This window comes from Patiria miniata, unplaced genomic scaffold, assembly GCF_015706575.1.
Source record: "Patiria miniata isolate m_02_andy unplaced genomic scaffold, ASM1570657v1 HiC_scaffold_9, whole genome shotgun sequence".
Classification (NCBI taxonomy): Eukaryota; Metazoa; Echinodermata; class Asteroidea; order Valvatida; family Asterinidae; genus Patiria; species Patiria miniata.
The window spans coordinates 1,091,679-1,109,224 of NW_024037076.1; the positions used below are offsets into that span (position 1 = coordinate 1,091,679).

General features: G+C 40.7%; 1 pseudogene; it reads left to right on the forward strand.

The window, feature by feature from the left end:
* The first annotated feature begins 283 nt into the window (after nucleotides 1-283).
* LOC119720173 lies at nucleotides 284-16,957 on the forward strand (annotated as a pseudogene).
* Nucleotides 16,958-17,546: the final 589 nt, after the last annotated feature.

The following is a 17,546-nucleotide window of genomic DNA, read 5'->3' on the forward strand; positions in this document are numbered from 1 at the left end:
TACTGCCACAAAAGACGAACAATTGCAACAGCAAAATATACTTCTGGAAACTTTTGGACCTGAAATATTTTTACTATATAGAAGTTTTTAAGTTGGATTTATTATATCCAACTCTGTGGCCTGAAATGACATCAGACATTTGTCATGAATATGGAAATCGTCATTTGTATAAAAACAAAAAGGGCACCAAACTACCCTTGAAGTTGAAAGTGGCAAAACGAAAATTGAAAACAAGGTATACATGTATGACACACAAGGCTGGGACGCCCTCTAAAAATTAGAAACTTTTTTTTATGCCACCACAAAAGTGAAACGCCGCCCTCATGCGATTCAAATGATGTTGCGATTTTACACGTGCACGGACACTGTTTTAAATAACTTCATAGTTACGTCACGTCACTGCCACATGTACTAGAAATGCCCGTAAATTAATAAGTTCTTGGCCTGCTTTGCTCATGTGAAGGAATACAAATGTAGCAGAGTTCGGCAAAGTGAAAATCTGAACGATTTCTGGCATGCGCCATCGTCAAGAGTCTGAAGTTAAGGTTGTGAAAATCAGTGGCAGTGCGCCCCCTTCGCACGCCATCACGTACGTAATGGGAATTCATGGGTGACGACCAAGACAAGTCATTGAACACCACACCAGAGTAGAAGTAGAACTTCAAGTGTGAGTAAAATGCACGAAAAGGTTGGAAATTATTCCATATACCGTACGCCACTTGATGTACAAACCCTATAATGAGACTGGTCTAAAAAAAATCTCTGTTTGGAAAGAATGTTGCAACCTCAACCTGACACTATACAATATGCAGACTGACTAGCTGGAGTTACCTAGCTCTAAATTTTATCATTTGGTATGACAACCCAATGATAAAATGTAGGGCTAGGTAACTCCAGCTGCGGACTGCCACTGCCAGTAATTCTACACATAGAATTCTTGACCTCGGGGCTGTTTTAGTTTTTTAATCATTTTATTTCATTCATTGCCATTGGTTTAATACACTGGTTTAAAACAAACCTGACTTAATACTTTCTTTTTAAATCCGATCATTTTTTTATAAAAATTTTTATAAAAAAAAATGTGTATTTTTAACGACTCTGCCTTACCTTATTCTGCCACCACCTGTTGGTTCTTACGTTTCCCTCTTAAAAAGCTTGACCCCCCCCATTAACATGCACCCCTACTCCTCAGCCCCAAATTAAAACCAAGCTACCGGTACATACCAAGCTATGTAGCCTATACAACTACGTGTGGACTAAAGGCTCAAAGGTGAATTTATTTGCATTGCAGGCACGGATCCAGAGGTCAACTCCCCCCCCCCAGCTCTATCCCCCCCCCCCAAAAAAAATTTTCTTACAAATTCCTACAAAATAAGTCAGACCCCCCCCCCCCTGCTGTGACACCCCCCCCCCCTGCTGTGACACCCCCCCCCCCAAAAAAAAAATTATACTGGTCTAATGTCCACCTGTTCAAAATACGGTACACCATTCTGTAATGAGTGTTAATAATTGTCAAATTTGAACAGCGCCCCCTATTGAAATTGGTACCAGCCCCCCCCCCCCCCCCCTCTCCTCCCCTGTGTGTACATTTTCAGATTTTTGAGCTGATCGATGAACCCCCCCCCCCCCCCCCCCCCCCCCTGCAAAAATTGAATAGCAGAGCCAAGAATAACACTAAAAGAGATTGTGGGAAAACCCAGGTGTATTTGTGTAGGCCTATTTGCTGGGACAAAGGTTGTTTTTATATACATGTATATCGATGAATCATTAACTCATACATTTATAAATGTATGCCATGTATAAGGAGATTGAACCAGAGACTAATTTGCATAGTGTAGTTACGTCAAGTGGTCACGTGATTGTTTGGGCAGCTACAGTGTTTCAGCGCCATCTTGGATGTCTCTGAAGCAACCCGCTCTGAACAGTATACAGCCATGGCTCATTCCTTGGGTTTATTTTTTGACTTCTGTTGCTTTCATGGATTATACTAAATGTTGGGGAACGCTGTGAAGATGGAGCTGCTTGATGAGGCTTGTTTATTCGTGTAATGCGGCATCTACACCACAGCATGCAGCAATAAAACACACAGTAAGTGCATTAGTCTGGGACAGTTTCTACTTTCATGGTGCAACTTTAGCCCAAATATTAAATCGCCATGTAAACGATGAAATTGGGTTTTATCATTTGCATCACGTTACCACAACAACCTAAGTTTGTTTTAGCCTTTCTTAATTAATTTGATAGAATTGTGTACACTCTGGGACCAGCTTTACTATGCTTGCCTTGCTTTGCCTTGTCACAATGTCAGTGGTCATGGGTGTGTTGAAAAATCTGTTAAAACTATTCACAACTTAAGATACACATTGTACCAAAGAACACTGAAAATGTGGCACCGCTTTTTGACAAACAGGATTTCCATTTGTCGGCGTGTGATCCAAAGTACCTACATGTACCATGGTACCCGCACCGTCAGCTGCAACGGGTGAGTAGTTAGATCAGTTGCTCTTAGTCAATTTATGAGGGAGGGGAGGGTCCAAAGGGTTTGTTTTTGTCAAAGCTAGTTTCATCTACTTTTTCTATGAACGTTCTGATTTCATGGTGATCAGTTACTATCTAATCATCATTTTGAAAATGTTTGACGATGGGGTGGTCCCGATCCCCAGGACACTTTGTTTCTGTGCAGTTTGGTTTGTTTTGTTTTTACTGTACTATGTTATTCTTCACAAGCATTCTTCTAAATGGTACACAGTAGGAATATGAAACTTGGAACAAACGTAAACCCTGATCCTGAGGTGTACATTATTTCAGTGATGTAATGATGACGTCTGCAGGGCTCTAATAAGACAATATTTTAGTTCAAGAAATGATTGTCTTCTACCATTCATAACTCTTGAACAAAGTAAACAATCATTTTTATGCCCCGCGGCGAAGCCGAAGGGGCATACTGTTTCCACCTTGTCCTTCCGTGGGTGTGTGGGTGTGTGCGTATGAACTTCAAATTTGGTTTGTGTATTGTTCTTGGTAATCCTAAGAAGCTTATTGCATTTGGGGCCGAAAGGTCAAGGGTCAAGGTCACAGTGGCTAAAACAATAGAAATTTTGTTAGCCCGATAACTTGAGAAATACTTTACATGTGATCTTCAAATTGGTTTGTGTATTGTTCTTGGTAATCCTAAGAAGCTTATTGCATTTGGGGCCAAAAGGTCAAGGGTTAAGGTCACAGTGGCTAAAATAATAGAAATTTGAGCGCGATAACTTGAGAAATACTTTACATGTGTGAACTTCAAATTTGGTTTGTGGATTGTTCTTGGCAATCCTAAGAAGCCTCTTGCATTTGGGGCCGAAAGGTCAAGGGTCAAGGTCACAGTAGCTAAAACAAAAGAAATTTTGTCAGCGCGATAACTTGAGAAATACTTTACATATGTGAACTTCAAATTTGGTTTGTGGATTGTTCTTGGTAATCCGAAGAAGCCTATTGCATTGGGGGGTCAAAAGGTCAAAGTCACAGTGGCTAAAACAATAGAAATCTTGTATTTGGTCTGAGATCATAGGGATTAATTCATATAAAACTTTAGAAAACACTAATGCTGTCAATGAACGTTCCCTGTTACCAAGGTACACTGTACATGTGGGTTGATGTTAAAAGAGTGGTGTTATGTCACGGGAACAGTAACGGTTGCGGGGCATTTGTGTTTGTAAACACACCTGACTTGTTTCACTTTGTGATCACATTTTTGTATTTCCAGGTTCAAAACTGGTGGTAAGATGGTATCAATATACATGCATTTATACATTCGTGTAATTTTTATATTTTCAGATGAAGTGCTTTTCACTTCACATTTAAGTTGCATATAATGTCTCCTATCTTAACTAAATCAAGTTTCATTGTGCACATTTCAGCTGATAAAGTCATCAAAGTGGATGTAACATTTAAATAACATGTAGAATGAAACTTATCAAACCAACCATTCATTGTTTTGTTTTTTCAAATTAAAACAAATGTATACACATTGAAAAGGTGAATATGATTTGTTTCTGTTATGACGAACAATATTCACAGCCAAACTGGGCAATGTTCAATGAAATAGTTGCCCACCCGATCACCTCAAGTTTGTACATCTTGTAACTCAACAAATGCACAAGCCCTAGTTGAAATTATTTATTGTATTTCTGATAATTCACATTTAAAGACCAGGGTATACTTTCGTGGAAACCTTGTAGAAATGACCAACTCCGGGTATTGGGATTACAACAAGGAAATTTGATATTATCTCGTTCAGTCTTGGGTTCATGATGGCCAATCAACTTGTTTTTACACCTGCAGTTACCAGCTTTTTGTCTGAGGTTATATATTCAGCCGCTACCGAACCAGGGGATGACACCATGTCTTCACCAAATGCCAAGTCAACATGTTAAGTGGAAGTCCCTCACCGATTCCTTCCGCACAAGCTTCAGGTATTAATTACTGAACCAATTATAGCCAATGTTTTTAAAAAAAAAATTTGTCTTCATACAAATTAGGCAAAACTTTCCAAGCATCTTTAAGGATATTTGGTTGTTTCGGCAGTCATGCCGAAACAGCCTTTGTTTTCGTTCAGATACAGAAAAATTCAGAACAAAAAGAAGGGCTTTTCCGCAACTATGCGGAAAAGCAGTTCATTTTTTTCTGATTTTTTTTCTTTCTTCCCTCTTCTTTTTGTTCTATCCCAAATCCCATAGACTTTGTACATGATTTTTGTGTTATAAGATGGAATTTTGCGTCGGGGTGATATAAATTAAATTAGGTTTTGCCCTTCACCGACGTTTAAACACTGTATACTCAGTGTGTTACCTCCCGAGTGAAAGATGGAAACAACGACTCGGATGGGACTCGAACCCACGACTTCCTGCTTTCTAGTGCAGATGTCTTACCTTACGTGTACATGAGATTCGAACCAGCCAACCTATCCCGTTAGCTCGGTGGTCGAGTAGTAAGACATCTGCACTAGAAAGCAGGAAGTCCTGGGTTCGAGTTCCATCTGAGTGATTGTTTCCATCTTTCACTCAGGAGGTAACACACCGAGTATACAGTGTTTAAACGTCGGTGAAGGGTAAAACCTAATTTGATTTATATCACCCCGACGCAAAATTCCATCTTATAATAGTTTATGCGGTACCCGTTGCTATGTACTTGAGATTCGAACCAGCCAACCTATTCCGTTAGCTCGGTGGTCCAGTGGTAAGACATCTGCACTAGAAAGCAGGAGGTCGTGGGTTTCGAGTCCCACCCGATTGATTTTTCCCAACTTTCACTTGGGAGGTAACACACTGAGTATACAGTGTTTAAACGTCGGTGAAGGGCAAAGCCTAATTTAATTAATGATTTTTGTGACATCTACTTTTGGCATTAATCTTTGCCATACATCATTCGAAGTCAGCATAGGCATAGTCCCTATAGCAAAGTCGTGTCCCGCAGGGTGACGTCATTATGATGTCACAATGGGTCACGTGACATCATCTTAAAAGTGATTTAAAAGTCCTATATCTAGAGAACGGTAAGTCCGATTTGGTTGAAGTTTGTTATGTAGGTAGACTGGGATGTGTTATAGGTAAAAAAACAAAACGAGGTGACGTCATGATAAGCTCTTGAAAATACATGTAAAGAATAACAGTGTCACCTTGTGAGGTCCGTGCTCCGTGGATTTTGACGTGCAATACATGTTATTCCACTACGTATGTGGTTTTAAATGTGTGTCTTTTTCCTGTGAAACTATGGATATTGTGTTATTGAAGGCAAACTTAGCATTTATTATTTTATTTTGTGTTCCTTGCCCATGATTTTATTTACCGCGACGACCGCCATGCTGCCGGGAATAGAATGATTCACTGCACAAGTACATGTACTCGCTGTACAAATCTGTACACCGTACTCCCCTACATGTATATATATTAAAGAAAGGCTTATGTAAAGCTTAAATGAAGTTGCACACTATATTTGCATTTATACAAAGTCATGAATGAATGGATTAATGGGCTTTTGGGGAACAAACTGAATAATCATGGTTGGCAAATGAGTCGTAGGCCAAAGCCGGATTTTTTAAATCTAATTTGTGATTGGCTTTAGTTTATATCTTTATTCACAATTGGAGGAACCAGATGTCGCTTATTTGGAGTGTAGTCATGGTAGTGATTACCACATGAAGATTGTTGCTATTATCCTAGTCAATCTTGGGATAGTGATATCCGATCAACTATTTTTGTACACATGCAGTTGCAAGCTTTTTGTCTGAATATATTTTTGTCCGTGTAATAAAAACGTGAATGCATTACATGACATTGTATAAGGCAACACTTAACAAGGTTATGTTTAACAGCAGTACAAAAGCCCGGAAAACATTTATTTATTTACTTTTTGGCAAACATATTTTGTTCACTGCCTTACTAAAGCACTTGCAATCCCAAATCATGAGTTCTTTTACATATTTTATACGTCTTGGAAGACAAATCAATCCGTTTCACGAAGCAATACATGTTTCTTGTTTTGATCTGAATAGGAGTGCAGGCACCCATGGATGCATCCAGACCTCAGCATAGTCAGACGCCAGACCAACAACCACCTTTAGATGACAAAACTCTGAGAAAAGTTGCTGAGAGGCTTGGTTGTGGTTGGTCACAACTGGCTGTTGATGAGCTGGGCTCTACGATGGGAGAGGTTCAGACTATCGAGAAAAATCACCAAAACGATGTCATAAGGCAAGGGGTCGATATGCTTGTGACATGGAAACAGGCCCAGTCCACCAGTGATGAACAGCAGATAACCATGTTGTGCACAGCACTGAAGAACATCGGAAGAGCAGATGTTGCCAAATTTCTGCTGGGTAAATACATGTCTTTGCTCATTGCTTGCGTAATGTGAAGAGGAATTAAAGAAAGACAATACTTGCATAAATTGCACATATGTGTCTTTGCACAGATGATGACCCAATGTCTTCCATAGTGGGGCCTTCACTCATGTTCAGTGTTCCATAACTCCAACATTCATGAAGCAATTGAGACAGTTCATTTCTCTCTTTTTAAGGAACAGATCATTTCTAAAATCTTTGGTCGTTATAAAAGGTAAAAATGCAATGAATATAACATTTTTTGGTAACTCACATCAAGACAAAAATGAAAACAATGTTTGAGAAATGATTGGAATTTTAAGAAAATATCTGAATATTTATTATTATTAGTTTTGTGTTTAAATCACCATTTTTTAACAACCCTTTGATAAGGGAGGAGAGGGGCAATCCTCTTTGTCAGTTCCACAAGCTAAAGATTCACCAACTTTCTTTGGTACAAGTATAAGCCAGTTCGATATATGGTGGACACAATAGGAAGGCGTTATAAAGAATTGGTTCCAAGTCGGAACCGGCTCCCGGAAAAACTTAATGAAGCACATAAGCTCCTGAAGTTACATGTAAAGAATAATGGTGGCACCTAGTGAGGTCCATGCTCCTTGGATTTCGACGTACCATACATGTTATTCCACTTCGTATTTGCTTTCAAATGTGTATTTTTTTCCTGTGAAACTATGGATTTTCTGTTATTGAAAGCAAACTTAGCATTTATTACTTTATTTTGTGTTCCTTGCCTTTGATTTTATTTACCGCGACGACCGCCATGCTGCATGCCGAGAATAGAATGATTCACTGCACAAGTACAAGCACACACTGTACAAATCTGTACACCGTACTCCCTAATAGGACTCCCCATGTGTTTCTGCCATAAAAAAATGCTTATAAATATAATGCTTTAATGAAGTTGCACATTATGTTTGCATTTATACAAAGTCATGTATGAATGGATTAATGGGCTGTTGGAAAACAAACTGAAAAATTATGGTTGGCAAATGAGTTGTAGGTCAAAGCCTTTTTTTTTTTAATCTACTTTGTGATTGACTTCAGCTTTTATCTTTAATCAGAATTGGAGGAACCAGATGTGGCTTATTTGGAGTGTAGTCATGGTAGTGATTACCACATGAAGATTGTTGCTATTAACCTAGTCAATCTTGGGATAGTGATGTCCTATCAAATTTTTTGTACACATGCAGTTGCAAGCTTTTTGTCTGAATTTATTTTTGTCCGTGTAATAAAAAAGTAAATGTATTACATTAAGGTAACACTTAACAAGGTTATGTTTAAAAGCAGTACAAAAGCCCGAAAAAGATTTATTTACTTTTTGGCAAACATATTTTGTTCACTGCCTTACTAAAGCACTTGAGATCCCAAGTCATGAGTTCTTTTACATATTTTATACGTCCTGGAAGACAATTCAATCCGTTTTACGAAGCAATACATGTTTCTTGTTTTGATCTGAACATGCTGAATAGGAGTGCATGCACCCAGACATCAGCATAGTCAGACACCAGACCAACAACCATATTTTGATGACCCAACTATGTACGAGGTCTCTACTAGGCTTGGACGTGATTGGGTAAAACTGGCACTTAAGGAACTGGGCTTTACGATGGTACAGGTTCAAACTATCGAGAAAAATCACCAAAACGATATCACAAGGCATGGTCTGGAAATGCTTGTAACATGGAAACAGGCCCAGTCCACCAGTGATGAACAGCAGATAACCACGTTGTGCACAGCACTGAAGAACATCGGAAGACCAGATGTTGCCGGATTTCTGAACGGTAAATACATGTCTTTGCTCATTGCTTGCGTAATGTGAAGAGGAAATAAAGAAAGACGATACTTGCATAAATTGCAAATATGTGTCTTTGCCCATTATATGCGTAATTACTTTTATATGTCAAATTGACAATTGTCTATGTCAGGATGATAATTGTGCCAGGTCAAATCTGTTCACCTTTTACATAATGACACAGTGGTTTGCCATGAAAGTCAAACTTACATAAGTCCCGGGTCAGATTCGACCCGGAATCCGGGTCAGATTGGACCTGGCACACCCCGGTCAATTTCTTTGTTCAACTTTTCAATCATTATAATTCACCTAGACAGTGTCCCTTTGTGGTTCATTTGAAAATAAGATCAAGCACCCCCTTGCCCCCCCCCCCCCCTCGCGACGCCCATGCCTCCGGATTACCATTCCAGTGCTCAACCAACTCAGCTATCCAGCCCTACAAATAGCAAACGGGAATAACTCAGAGAGGATTAACTTAACCAATTTGACACGGTAGCGCCAAAACGTTACTAAAAATGAAGGGGATGGCAATTCCTTGACAGTAAAATTCCACAAAATGTCAACCTGTGAAACTATTGGTACAAGTATAGGCCATAGGCGTAGCCAGCAGGGGGTGGGGGCGGGGGTAAGCGCCCCCTCCCCCCCCCCCCCTTTGCATAAACATCGTTTTTGAACAGCGACCCCATCTACAGATGTACAGCCCCCCCCCCTATTTGTTTTATGGAGGCCAAGTGTCCGCAGAAAAAAGCATGTCTACATTTCAGCACAGATTGTGCAAGTGCCCTTTTCAAGAAATGTTTACCCCCCCCCCCCATAACAATTTCCTTGCTATGCCCCTGTAGGCTGCTAGCTGCTAGAGAGGTGGTATGCACAATGGGAGAATGCTGTTTGGAGGATATTGTTTGGAGTTTTATCTTCTTTTAAAGTCAAAGTTTCCCGACCACTAATGTGGACAAAAGTGCATGTACCATTTTGTCTTTTGTTTTCATGGATATTTTAATTTGTGCATTTGATTTTAGATTCCCCTCAGGGAACTGATGGAGCCATAGGAACCAACCATGGAGTCAATGATAGCAAGAAGCCTACCGTTGATGCTTCAGATCAAGTCAAGAGTGCAGGTATAATATTTTTGGGAGAGATATTTTGGTATCTTGAATCAAAAGTCAATGTATTATTTGCGGAAAGGCACTATATGACATAAACATAGACAGGAAGAACATGGCCCGATCTGGTAGAGAGTCAAAGTTATTTGGTGAAATAGACCTGTTTGAGAAATGGTAGACGCAATAGGTGGATGCTGCTTGGACTTTTATTACCTTTTAAAGTCAAAGTTTCCTGAGTACAGATGCCAAAAGGAGTATTGGGAACAGGAAGAAAGGAAGATAACATTATTTTGTGGACGAAAAATAGATAGAAAAGCTTTGAGCCTACAGCTTTTCCATAGTTAAATTCGCTCACTCTCACCAGTTAAAAATTATTCAAAATCAGGTGATATAATCACGTGATGCGTCTTACAAATGCGTTTCATGTTAATGAACCACATCTGGTATCTGAAACCTGCGTCTTTTAATCAACAGGTGCGGAGGTTTTTGATGTCCATTTGCTGTTGCCTCTGGCTGATGCGCTTGGAGAAGCCTGGCCGACACTAGCGTTCTATCTGCACATAGACAAAAATACCATTGTAAGGATTGCAGAGTCATTTGACCAACTTCATGAGCAGGCCCGATGCATGCTGACAGTGTGGAGAGAAGGCTACCCAGGCATTGACATGATTGGTCAATTGACCAAGGCACTGAAGCGAATGGGGAAGTATGACCTGCTGAAAGTAATAGGTAGGTATCCTGTCATTTATCGTCACCCATTTTCACTGTCACATTATTTCCAACTGTTCATGACAAGAGCCTTACATCATGAGAGTATAGAATGTGTTCAAATATCCGAATGAATGACTATTTTCATGCGTTCGTTTATTTGCGAATAGATAATGTCTATACAGGATGTCGAAATAAAGGTAATCTTTAATAATGGGCTGGTAAGTGAACAATTGAGGTTGCATCAGTAAGATATTGTTTATGGCTTTCCACTGACATTTCACTGGAAACTGTTGGGTCTGGATGACTGGTATTTACTGGTTTAAAATCGGAGGGTCATTATTTGTTGCCAAAGTAATTACAAATTACTTTTTGTCACTTCTAACAAGGCACTGCAGATAGCCAAAAAAGCTAGTTGTTTACAGTAAACAGTGGACTATTCCCCACTTTATTTCCTGACAGGGATGGAAACTGTGGACGAAAAGTCTCTCCAGAAACTGGCGGATGAACTTAAAGGAGTATGGCCCGAGGTAGCAGAACATCTTGGATTTGCCGATGATGATTGTGAGAGCATCCGTGTTGCTTACCCCGAAAACATGAAGGAACAGGTCTGGCAGATGCTTAAAGCTCTCCGGGAGCGACATGATGGTCTTGTCAAGATGGGCGAAGTGAAAGGCACCCTCAAGAAAATCAATCAGTATGATCTGCTGAAGTTGCTAGGTAAGCATCTTTGTGTATACTGTCTACGGAATTCAGAAAGCCAAGCTTTTGCATCACAAGTCCACTCTAAAGGTCACTGATCAGACTGCATTTGACATCTGGGTTCTATTCAGCCTAATACTTTTCATTGTCAGACTGAAATGTTTGGTAAGTTTTCCTGGTCAAAATGATCCAGGGAAGTGCCACCGGAAAGGTGTAATTTCTGACTCTGAAAAGTATCTGATCAAACACAATCTGACCAGGAACTTTTAAGAGTGTAGAGAGGACACGACACTACTACAGGGCTTGAATTGAACGACGGCCAGTGCTGTCGTTGCCTTCTTACTGGCCGAGGTGCCCCACAAAAAATTCCTGTCTTTACGGCAGGTTTTGCCTTACCCATTTACCTTGGCCGTCGTGCCTTTTTTGCAAAAACATCCATCAGCCTATTAAAACCACTACAATCCTTGATTTCAGTTGTTTTTCCACACATTGACAATGTATTTCGATGTCATGCCAGCCGATCCGTTGTCTGCGTGTACATTGCAAACGTATTACCACTGCCTCTAGACTGTGACAACTGTATCTAGTCCAGTTCCGGAGTGTGCCGATACTTCAAGTAGCGACACTTCCACCGCAAAAATAAATGGCTGTATTCGTACACACACACATACACTTACCAGCAGGAGTACGTACGGCAGATTTTACGTGCAGTCAACCAACTTTCTTTTTCTCAGTGCTTTGTACGCATGGTACACAATATGCATTGATGATCGTGGCAAGCTACAAAAATCGTTCAAAATTACAAAAAAGGTGTCATTTGAACTGAGAGAAGTCTGCCTAAGGAGAAAGGTAATTTTTGAATGATAAAAAACACCCTTGACTCTATTTTAACGAAACTAAAGAGGGGTCCTAAAGTACACGATCGCTTGTACAATCGCTTTTTTTAGCCAGCCTCCGTGCCCCTTCTGCAGATATTATTTGGCGCTGTCCTACTGGCCTTTGTGCCCTCTATAATTGTACTTCATTCAAGGCCAAAGTGATCTTGCCCTAAAAATTACCAAATTCAAGGCCTGCTACTATCAGCACTAAATGTTAAGCAGTGTACAAAGTGCACTTGTCCATAGTGCCGAATGGGTCTTGAGATCTCCCTCAAAAAGTTGAAGCATGTGAAAGCGATTTTTAAGGTGATTTCAAATGGCTCTCCTCCTGATTGCGCTTCTCTGACATTTGTGGAGGTCCAACCAAAGTGGAAGTATTAATTCTCGCCCGTCTATTGATCAACAGGTCAGGAGATTCTGGATACACCCACCATCCGCAAGATTGCTAGGGGCCTGGGTGAATCCTGGCCGAAGTTGGCTCTCTATCTCCGGATGGACAAGGTCCAGTGTGAAGCAATCAAGGAGCACCTTGCAGAGCCCTGGCAGCAGGCCGAGGAGATGCTGGTTCTCTGGCGAGAAGACTTCGAGGGTGATAACCCTGTGTGGCACGTGGGCAAAACCCTGATGATGATGGACCGCAAAGATCTAGCTCAAGAACTTGGTAAGACAAGGATGGTCCAAGTAGATGCAAGAAACCCCATTTCTTGTTTTTCTTTTAAGTTTTGTGCACATGCCAAAAAATTCACAATTTTTTTTAACTAGAATCCAATCGTTACGTTCTTGATAACAAACATTGTGGCCCTATCTGTGTGTACGAAAAAAGTACACCGTAATACAGGATGATGAGTGCAAAAAGAAGGAAACCCAAATGTCAGGACCATTCTTTAATAAAATTCTGCATGTGGCACTTTCAAAATCAAGGATATGAAAGCCCAGTTAATGAGCCTTCTGTTTAGTACAAAAATCATTCAAATCACCCATGAACTTTTTAAGTTACGGAATTTTAAACACAACCACCATTTTAAAGTCTTGTCCGCAGATCACAAAAGAGGTGTTCTTTCAGCAAAACGAAAACAATTCACATACATCCCTATGTGAACTGCTTTCATTTTGCTGAAAGAACACCTTTTTGTTATGGACAAAACTTTAAAACGGTGGCTGTGTTTAAAATTGTGTAACTTAAACTAAAAGAAAGCTTAATAATTGGGCTGTCATATCCTAGATTTTGAAAGTGTTACATTCAGAGCTTTGTTAACAAATTGGGCTTGCCATGTGGGTTTCTTTTATTTTTTTTACTCACCCTGTATTATGAGTAAAACGAGTGAAGAATATTCCTCGTTTGTGAACATAATTGCTGAGAATCCACCTCAACCCCAGCCAAATAAAATAGGAGAAAACAGTAAAACTAAGTCCCTAATTTGTTTGATTTTGCACGACATCACGATCTCATTCCAATTGCAGTACCGTCGCAACAGCTTCAACCGTGTGGACGATGCGGCAATGCAAATCCCTTCAAGATGCGAACATACTACAGCAAAGACTACGAAGGTTGTACCCCTGTGATTGGTCTTTGCTGCGCCTCATGCGGCCAGGAGTGGCTCGCAGACCGCTTCTTGTTTCATCGAGACGTGGACAACACTCGCCCGTGGGTGAAACTCGGTGGGGTCGTGCTGAAGGAACAAACAGAGGTACCCGTGGACAAAAACCTAGTCTTTCAGCTGAAGGACTGTTGCACCAAGATTGAATGTTTCGATGACATTAGTCATTACATAAAGGTAGGGGATCATATCACGTGGCACCGCCCTTATGACATATGGCACCGTGCAGTCGTGTCTGGCCTGAGTGATGAGGTTGGAAAAGTCAAAGTTATACATTGGCATAAACCATACTTCAGCGTTCCGGCGCAGATCGTTGAAGAAGAGCTTGACTTGCGCAAACAACGGGGTGGCCTGTTTCGTATCGATTATCCTGACGAGATTACCACGGCCAACACAGCGGAGTTGGTTATTGCCCGGGCTGAATCACGAAAGGGGGACATTGGGTACAACCTGTTCAGGGATAACTGCGAAGCGTTCACGTTTTACTGTAAGACCGGGGTTGCAGGGAGATGCCAGCTTGGCTGGCTGTATCGCAAATACACGGAAATTGTGGAAAAAGTACATTCTGTGTTTTAACGTAGGAAGATCGCTATTGTCTATGCGCCGCGGGTGGAGGAAACGAAGCAATAGGAGCAGTGGGGGGAGCAGAGTTTATTGAGCGGGTCGTGCATGGATCTAACTGGATAGGGGCGGGTCTTGTGCTTGGTTTTGAAGGTAAAGTGTGCCACTGGGACCTCACTCAGGTGTATGAAAAGCGAAAGTCGGGGGCATCTCTTTGAAAGATTTCATTGAAACTGTTGCACAGCATGTGAGCGAAGCATTTGTTGGTGGCGGACTTGCTTCATTGTTAGGCGTGAAGGGGCAGGCTGCAGGGGGTGGTTTGGGCAATTTCTCGGAAGCATCGTTGGAGGCACTTTGGGTCTGATTATCGGGAATCTCCTGGGTTCCATTGTCAGACCCCATATCGGCCGTGCTATAACTTCAGAAGAGTGGACCGATGATAGGGCAGGGGAGAGAATCGAGGACCTGAAGCCTGGAGACCAAGTCGTGTTTTACGGCAACTTGCTGCATCCAAGACACCACGCCATAGTGGTTGACCAGTTCCCAGGTTCCAAGAAAGTCCAGGTGGTACACAACACCTATGAGCAAGGTGTGGTAGAGAAGAAAGTTGATTTCAACCAGCCTGTCTATAGGCTGGTGTACGACGAGCGGAAGTGTTATCCACCTGACGAGGTGATCCAGAGGGCCCGATCTAAGATCGGAGATGAGACCTACCAATACTCATTAGTCGGGAACAACTGTAAGGATTTTGCTCGATGGTGCAAACTGAAATAGGTCACTCACATTAGGTCTGGTTTGAAAATGCAGTTTGTAATGAAATTAATTGATATGCTTGCTTGGTTGTTTGTGCCTTCATCGGTTGGTAGTGTGTAACTGCACAACACGCTGCTTTTTAGAAACATACCTGTGTTCATGTTGGTGGGTGTATATAGACACGATGGTTGGAATGTAGAATATGCAGTCTTATACCAGTCATATCGTTTAGTTCCATGAGTTTGCTGTTGTTGATGATAATCTCCTCTATAGCGTCTCCGCTATAGCCTAGCAAAACCGGTCACATTGATGGCTGTTTGAAAATTATGATTGGCGGTTTGAAGTTTGTCAATCGTAATTTTGAGAACAAACATGTGTGATTGTGTTGATTGGAGGTGCTGTAAATGCCTGGGACAGTCGTTTGTGTCTTCTATGGTAATTCTCATTATAGCAAATAAAGGCTGATAAATTTCGTTTATATGCTCCCGAAGTCCAGCCCTTTCCATGTAGCACACTTGACCTTCTGTACAAAGCGCACATTGTTCCTTTTATTGTGGCTGCTTCGCGTTAGCTGCAGTTGGTTTTAAAGTGTTTTATATTAATATGAGTGTCATCCTGTTACCCGTGTTATGCCCCCCTTTCTATAGTATGATAACCCCCTCAATGGTGAAAAATGTAAAATAATACCCACGGTTCAGGGCAAGAAATGAATGAAATAAGTGCACTTTGTCCACCCTTATTGGAAGCTTGATATGTAGCATAATGCAAGCTGGACTTTGTACTATGGCGCGTTACAACTTGCAGATGATCGGGCCTTCTCTATTGCTGCTCCCCGATTGTGGAATAGTCTACCCATCCCTATCAGAAACTCCGATACTGCGCCACCCTTCAAGAAGGCTCTCAAAACCCTTTTTTTCCCCCACACCATAGCTGGTCGTACGCCCTTGTTGTTTTTCTGGTGTTCTTTCTGTAGTTCTTCTTTCTTTGTTTCAGCGCATCTTTTGGCAATTTGGCGCTCTATAAATCCAGTTATTATTATTACAAAGTCTATTTTGTCACAGATGTTGTGTGAAAAAATGCGCTCTACAAAATACGGACATGCTGATCATTGTGTGCATGTCTCGGTGCAAAGAATAATGGGAACTCACACACATGCAACTATGAAGTCACCAGGACCAGATTTCAAAGGAGTCAAAATCACACTGTGCATCGGTCTTATACTATGCCCATAATAGGTGTAGCAGGAATGCAGCAGTAGCATTGATGTAACGCAACTTTAAACGTAAGCAAGTAATCTCTAAAAAAAAAAAAGTTGTGAAAAACTTTTTTCTTGAAACTTTCACGTATTAAATCGCCAGCTTTATATAAATTGTTGTGTGAGGCAAAGTGCATTGTCTGCCACTTTTTCAATGATGTTTAAGTTAAAAGCTGCCTAACAATTTGTTCAGTGTGTCTAGTTTTGTCTTGCAGTTTTGACAGTAATCGTTATTATCAAAACAAGTGCAAATGAGATATGTTATAGGCTGGTATTTTGGACATATTTGGTGAAAGTTTCATGTATATACATTGTACTATTTTGAAGAAAATCGCTAGAATATACGCTAAAAAACACTCTGACCACGGTTCCATGGTTCAACAATTTATTGAAATCGTGTAATGATGTGATTGCATTGTTTGAAATTGCAGTTTATTTAGCTCTGCATGGTGTTATGGCATAAACAGATTTCTTATTGGTGACGTTATTATTTGTTCGCTTGTTTATATTTGGGTTTTATTTAGGGGGGGAGGGGTATGTGACATACTATACAAAATAAATAATAGGTTATCAATACATTGTGTTACTGTAAGATGTAGTTGCATCAATGGGTTATTTTAAGAATATGGAAATTTAAAAAACACAGTCATTGTTGAGCAACAAAGGGGATTCCTTACCTAATAATAGCTGCGCAATAATTTACTTGCAAAGCTATCATAATTGTTTATTATCATTATTAACAGCCGCGCGCCAAGGGCGGATCCAGAACACAATTTGGGGGGGGGGGGCCAAAAAAAAATTTGTTCCCCCAAAAAAAGGGGATCTAAAAAATTACGGCGTGGGGTTCGGGGCCCGTGAGGGCCCCGAAAATTTTTGGGATCCTAGATGCTCTGTGGTGCGATCTGAGGCAATTTCTGACCACTTTAACCAATTTTTTTTGAGGAAAAGATGGTGGTGTACTCATTGCCTGCCTTTATTGCGATGTCACATTAAAAAAAAAAAAAAATTGGTTTCGTTTTGGGGGGGGGGCCATGGCCCCCTTTGGCCCCCCCCCCCCCTGGATCCGCCCTTGCCGCGCGCCCGAGTTTGCAGAAATTTTTATAAATGTGAATTGATTTTGCAGTATTGACCACTTTAGAATATTAGCACTATTTATTAAGGCATTTGCAAAATAAGGTTAGCAATAACAACACCAGTTTATTCTACTATAATAAATGCATCACAAATTCTATATATTTTTTTTGTTAGTGAATACTGCCAAAATAGGGACTAATACATCCTCTTTTAATGCACTTTAATACAGTTTTAATCCATAG